The 6,664-nt window shown below is 48.4% G+C and overlaps 1 non-coding gene across 1 annotated transcript; it reads right to left on the bottom strand.

Moving 5' to 3' along the window:
• Positions 1-6,159: 6,159 nt before the first annotated feature.
• TRNAV-AAC lies at positions 6,160-6,232 on the bottom strand. Its single transcript has one exon. It is a non-coding gene; the product is annotated as a tRNA-Val (tRNA).
• Positions 6,233-6,664: the final 432 nt, after the last annotated feature.

The following is a 6,664-nucleotide window of genomic DNA, read 5'->3' as shown; positions in this document are numbered from 1 at the left end:
CATGTTTTGGTAAGCCTCACTAACACTGCTGAGATTTGGAGTGGTTTTGTAAAGGATTCTACTTCGGAGAAGTGTAAATTTACCCTACCCAAGGCCAAGGATTTGGAAAGAGCTGGGGCTGAAAGAGTCCACATCCCGTTCTTGGTTTCCACCCCAGTAAAGGAAGCTATGGTGACCAATGACCCAAGGAAAATTGTTTGTACAGCTCCATTTCCTAGTTCAGTGTCACTGATTACAGTTCCAAAGGATGCCAGGTTACATTGAGAACAATCATCCTTTACCATTTGGATCCAAAGAGAGAGAGCTTCAAAGGACATTCCTTCCCCGTGGATCCCAAACTGGCTGCCTGATTGGGTAACAAGGACTTCAGGGCTGTAGAAATGATGGTAACCAATGAGGCAATGAATGTATCAGGTTCCAATTTCAGACTTCTGGATACTCGCATGTTGAGTTCTGATTCTATGGTTTTGTGTCTGATGCTATGGCTACACAATAAAGCTGATGTTGGTGCAGCTGCACCAATGTAGCTGCGCTGCTGTAGCGCTGCTATTACAGACGCTTTCAGCCAATGGGAGAGATTTCTCCCATCGGACTTGATTAGTCCAACCCTCGCAAGCGGCAGTGGCTCTTTTGGCAGGAGAAGTTCTGCTGCTGATGTATAGCTATCTACACAGGGGGTTAGGGCTGTGTAACTACATTGCTCAGTGGTGTGGATTTTTCACACATCGGAGTAATATAGTTAACCGATAAATGTCTTTAGTGTAGACCAGACAGTTCTCTCTTGTGTTTTATGCATTTACATCACTTCTCTATCTTCTCTCACTTTGAAAGATTTAAAGTGTGACACGAGAGGTATTTTTCCTCATGATGCAAAGATTCCCACATAGGAGACCCCTTCCACCAACACATACTGTAGAAGATCCTGAGATATATGAACTCACAGAAGTGGTTGGGACAAACCACATCTTGAGCCAAGGTTCAGTTGTTGGCAATGGGCATTAGAAGAAAACTAACATATATGATAAGAATTTGTGATCTTTGAATATGTTTTTATCATCTATTAAAATGAGATTATTGGTGAAGTTATTGGTTAAAGAAGAAGAGACTAAATGTGTGATAATCTGAAGTATTTTGGAAAACTGAAAGTTTTTTTTTTTGTTTGTTTTGTTAGTCGTACAGGAAATGGTGGCTAATCTTGAATAGTTAATTTGATTTAATTTACCCCCTGTAGTGTAAGGAGTTCTGGTAGAAAACCTCACTCCAAAGGTTGGGGTGGGAGAATGTGTGTGAGAAAGTGTGTATAAGAGAATATTGGCCCAGTATAGATTTTAGTATTTTGTGTTTTCAAATAGAATTTATTTTGTTTAGTTTCTAAGGGCTGGTCTACACTAAGGGGGAAAATCGATATAAGATACGCAACTTCAGCTACGTAAATAACGTAGCTGAAGTCGAAGTATCTTATATCGATAACTTACCCGTCCTCACGGCGCGGGATTGATGTCCGGGGCTCTCCATGTCGACTCCACCACCGCCGTTCGCGGTGGTGGAGTTCCGGAATCGATAGAAGCGCGTTCGGGGATCGATATATCGCGTCTAGATGAGACGCGATATATCGATCCCTGAAAAATCGATCGCTACCCGCCGATACGGCGGGTAGTGTAGACGTAGCCTCAGTCAATTTCTATTCAAAGGAAAGCTACTTGAGGTGACAAGTTGTATAAATTTTTACCAGCTTAGAATGTAAGGGTCACTGTCTTCCCCACTTCTCTAATTTGCAAAGGAAAGGCCTGACATCTGTCACAGGATGTGTCCAGCAGTTAGCACAGCTGCACTCATCAACCATCAATATAAAGAAAAAGACTGAAATCCATTGTCTTTCAGGTCAATAAGCCATCTAAAGCCTGGTCGATGTAGAAAAGCTGTGTTGGCATAGCCACATCTCTCAGGGGTGTGAAAAGTCCTCTCCACTGAGAGAAGTAGTTAATGTGACCTGAGCCCCAGTGTAGGCAGTGTTGGGTTGTCAGAAGTATATTTCCAGTGTTTGAAGTGTAGACACAGCCTTAACATCAATTCCAATTTTGACCCATCTCCCTATATGTGAGAAAGTTACTCGTATGGAGGGCTGAGCCAGCTGTCTGCTCACCTGGTTCCTCAACTGTAGCTACAGCTCTTAGTGCCCATGAATGCAAAGACTGAGAGAAATGGAGAGTTCCAGCCATTGTCATTTTAGTATCTTATTGTTCCTCTCTCTGTTTTTTGTGCTGGCCTTTCTGTTCTATCAGGGGGTGACTGTATAGCTCAGTGCATCTGTGACAAAAGCTCATTGGTGCCAATTGGCAAAGAGGTGTCTGTTCTTCACAAGCAACTCCTGTCTCAGTCCTGACAAACTCCCCACAGCTAATACACTGCTTTTATGATAGTTATCCAGGAAGCATAGCAGTGAGATCTCTACTGAAAGCTTGTAAATTATTGATACTCCTAATCACTGCGAGAGGTGTGTCCGAGTCATGGTTCAGGGGTAATGTAAGTACATGGAAAATTATGCCCATATGGTATAGTTGTGAAAGTGAGTCACCCCAATCAGCGGTCTTGGTGGGGACGGCCCATTCCAGTGGGAGGGAATTGGCACCTGTCCCTTGCTAGCCAGTTATTTGACGTATTGTTCCATTGTCAGCCTTTGCACCAACCCAGAAAAGCCAATGGAAAACCATCAAAGACAAATTATAGACATCGAAACCCTGTGGAAGTGACAAGGACAATATGAGAATGAGGAGATTGTCCTTTCTGTGAATATAAAGACAAAAGACTGATTCAGTTCCTTATGTCCTAGTCCCAGCGTGTGGCCATTTCCTTTTCTTCCTTTCTGTCAAAAGCTTTGGAGTTTTGCACAGAAACATTATTTCCCCAGGAGAGACTCAGGAGTGAGGGCTGCATTCCTGTGCCAAACAGTCACTAGAAGGGGGCAGACAAAGGCCTTTAGGACGAGGCATCCGTCACTGTCAAAAAATCATCTCCCTCCTGTGGTTCCGCGGGCAGCAGGAGCAGCCGCAGCTCGGTGGGCCCTGGCAGCAGCACTCCTGGGGTGGCCGGAGCAGCAGCAGGCCCCCTGGGGCTCCCCCCCCCCCAGGGCAGCAGCTGGAGTGGCAGCTGGTTGTTAGGGCTTCTCCCCTGGTAGCTGGTGCTCATTATCCATCAAGTAAATCAAAACACTTCCACCTGCAAGTGGATTTAGCCCAGGACCCTCAGAGTCAGCAGCTCTTACACCCCCCACTGCGCTCTCTGGTCAGGTGTCCTAGCGCCGGAAGCCTCCTGTTTAGATCCTAAAATAGCATTTTTGCACTGGGGGGCTGAAATTTTGGACTGGACATTGTAGCTCCACCGTTATTTTATTGAATTGCTTGAAAATAGCAAGTCAAGAAAGTCTCCTAAGGGCCAGGCTCTCTGCCATGGAAACAGCTGCCCCTGCTCTCCAGGAGTCTGTGCGTTCCACCCAGCAACGTACAAACCTCTGCACTGAAGGAGGGTCAGACAGTGACGGTAACACAAATCTTCTGACTACTAACCCAAGTCCCTTCCTTTCTTTAACCCAGGACGTGCCAGTCACCTGTGAGCCATGGTGTTATCTTCATCTTAAAATACCTCTCAGGACATTTAACAGAGGAAGTGAATCCTCCTCCCCCAAATGGCTCCCTGTTGAGGCGTTGTACCGTACCTGCCCCTGGAGACTGTCTGGTTTTATATCCTTAGAGCTTTTTCTCTTCAAACCCCTTATCCCAATCTATGGGCCACCTCCGCATTTCAGAGTTTAGAATTTGCTCTCATCACGCTGGTATGGCACTTTCCATGTGAATTAGACAAAGTGAGTGGGGGAAGCTCCATGGCTAATGAAAACTGATGCTTTGGGTGAGGCCTGAACTCATAACCCCAGCAGTGTGCCTCCCTGCCTAGCCAGGTGTGCCCCTGTAGGTGCTTCATAGATAAGCTTGGGAAGTAGGGTCGTTACATGTGTCTGTGAGTAACCACTTGGGTGACCTAATTGAGAGGCTGATGGTTCAAACCCGGGTGAAGATAGAGGTAGTTTTTTTTTTAGTGATGAGACTGCAGTACATTTTAAGAGGCAGGAAAATGCTCAATTCTGGTCTAGCCTCATTGGGCAAGCATAAGCAGCACTTTTGTCAGATGCATTGGTGGTATAGTGGCGAGCATCGCTGCCTCCCAAGCCGTTGATGTGGGTTTGATTCCTACCCAATACAGGGATGTGATGTTTTCTCTGCTGGGAATTGGTTTAATTTCAGTCACATTGTATCAGTTTAGCAATGGAATGAGAGAATCAATGTGCTGTAGGTCATTAAACACCCAGTGGAGGAAGAAAGGGGCAGGACTATACAATGAGCAGCTGGAGTCGTCCTGGTATTACAATGTTTGGTTTATTTTTTATTTTTTTCCCTTTACTTCCCTCTCCCTTTTAGACTCAGAGCCTTCAAGGTCAGAAGGGACCAGTGTGATCATCTAGTCCGACCTGCTGCACCTTGCAGGCCAAAAGACCCCACCCACCCACTCCTGTAATAGACCCAGGAGGGGAGGCAGCTCTGTGCACTGCCCCTACCCCAGGCAGCACATGGAGGCCCTCTGCTCCCCTCCCCCCATGGGTGTGCGGAGATGTGCCAGAAGCACTGAGGTGGGTCCCTGCCCACTCTGCCTCCGTCCCTCCATGCCGCTCCCAGAAATGGCCGGCATGTCCTGGCATCCCCTGGGGCGGGGGGAGTGTCTCCATTCACTGCCTCTGTCCCGAGTACCAACTCCGCAGCGCCCATTGGCCAGGAACTGCAGCCAATGGGAGCTCTGGGGGCAGCGCCTGCAGGCAGCGGCACACAAAGACCCCCTGGCATGGCCCACCTAGGAGCTGCTGCCAGAGGGTTGTGTGTACCGGTCACTTTGGGAGCTACAGTGCCCAGGGTAAGCGCCACCCCTCCTACACCCCAACCCCCTCCCCCAGCGCAGAGCCAGCACCCCGCACCCAAATTTCCTCCCAGAGCTTTGCTTGTCTTCCTTTCACCCACAACCATCCTTCTCCTGGGCTGCAAGTAGCCATCCCTGGGAAGCCAAGAGGCAGGCACAGGATTCTGCCTCCCAGCAGCCAACTGCACCTCCCCAGGCTTTGCAGAACGACTGGTGACGCTCTACTAAGCCCACTTAGCTGCACTGAGGCGCTGAGCTTCTGCCCTGCCTTCCTCAGCTCGACTTTCCTCTTTTGCCCCATTCTTGCCTCACTCCCTCCTTTGGCAAGTCACGCAGATGAGGCAGCAGGAAGAGCCGGCTGCCATAGGCCAACCTCCAAGGCAGAGGAGACCAAGCCACAAGGCTTCAAAAGATGACTGGCCAAGATCCTCTAGCTTTCCCGTGCTGATGCTAAGGCTTTTTCTCAGCTCATTTCACTACCCTCTGTCATGCAGGGGTTGGGGTTATCGCAGGTGTTACCCCAAATTGGGCCAGCTAGTCAGCGTAGGGAGCACTAATGACCCACCAGTTTGGCAGAAAGCAGCACATTTATTATATTGACAGCTAAGCTCAAAAGAAAGGGGGTGGGGTGTCACACTCACACTCCCAGGACAGGCACGGCACTGGAGATGTCTGGATTCTGCAAGGGAAGTTTCCCACAGCACCGTGATGCATGGTGTGATGAAGGTAAGTCTCCCTGAGGCACAATGAAATGCAACGCAGAGAACCACTGGCCAGGCGGTCGGGCAAAGGGCATTCACTGGAGGTACAAGCTTGTGAGTGCTCTCCTGAGCACAGGGCCCCTCCCCCTTTTAAGGACCTGCTCCTCATGGCCTGTGACTAGAGATGACTTGGCTGCATCTGGTTGTTCACACTCCACCTTGGGCAGTGTCCATGCTCTGGGTGTGTGAGTGCTGCCTAATTAGAGTCCCAGACACCTTGTCTACCTGGGAGCTCTTCTGCTCTTCAACCAGAACGTTCATCCCACCAGCATTCCAGGAGGGAGCGGGAGGGGAAAAGCCACTTCACAGGCATTCAGAGAGGGAGAGGAGAGAAAAGTGGGAGCAGGGGAAGTATAACAGACCTTCTCAGCATTGAAATCACTGCAGCTCCTACAACAGCAGGGACAGGCCACTAGGAGCTGGGAAAATTAAACCCACATGTTTCTGTCTGGTTTTGAACCAGGGACCTTTTGCATGTTAGGCAAAAGTGATAACCACTACACTACAGAAACTCTGTCCCAGTGTTCTGCCCCTCCCTTCATAAGACCATAAGAATGGCCATATTGGGTCAGACCAAAGGTCCATCCAACCTCACATCCTATCTGCTAACAGTGGCCAATGCCAGGTGCCCCAGAGGGACTGAACCTAACAGGTAATGAGCAAGTGATCTCTCTCTCCTGCCATCCATCTCCACCCTCTGACAAACAGAGGCTAAGGACACCATTTCTTACCCATCCTGGCTAATAGCCATTCATGGACTTAACCTCCATTCATTTATCTGCAAAAAGAACGAGGAGTACTTGTGGCACCTTAGAAACTAACAAATTTATTTGAGCATAAGCTTTCCTGGGCTAAAACCAACTTCATTGGATGCATGCAGTGGAAAATACAGCAGGAAGATATATATTCACACACACACACAACATGAAAAATTGGGTGTTGCC

Source organism: Mauremys reevesii, unplaced genomic scaffold (assembly GCF_016161935.1).
Source record: "Mauremys reevesii isolate NIE-2019 unplaced genomic scaffold, ASM1616193v1 Contig4, whole genome shotgun sequence".
NCBI classification, from domain to species: Eukaryota; Metazoa; Chordata; order Testudines; family Geoemydidae; genus Mauremys; species Mauremys reevesii.
This window is presented reverse-complemented; position numbering and strand designations above follow the sequence as displayed.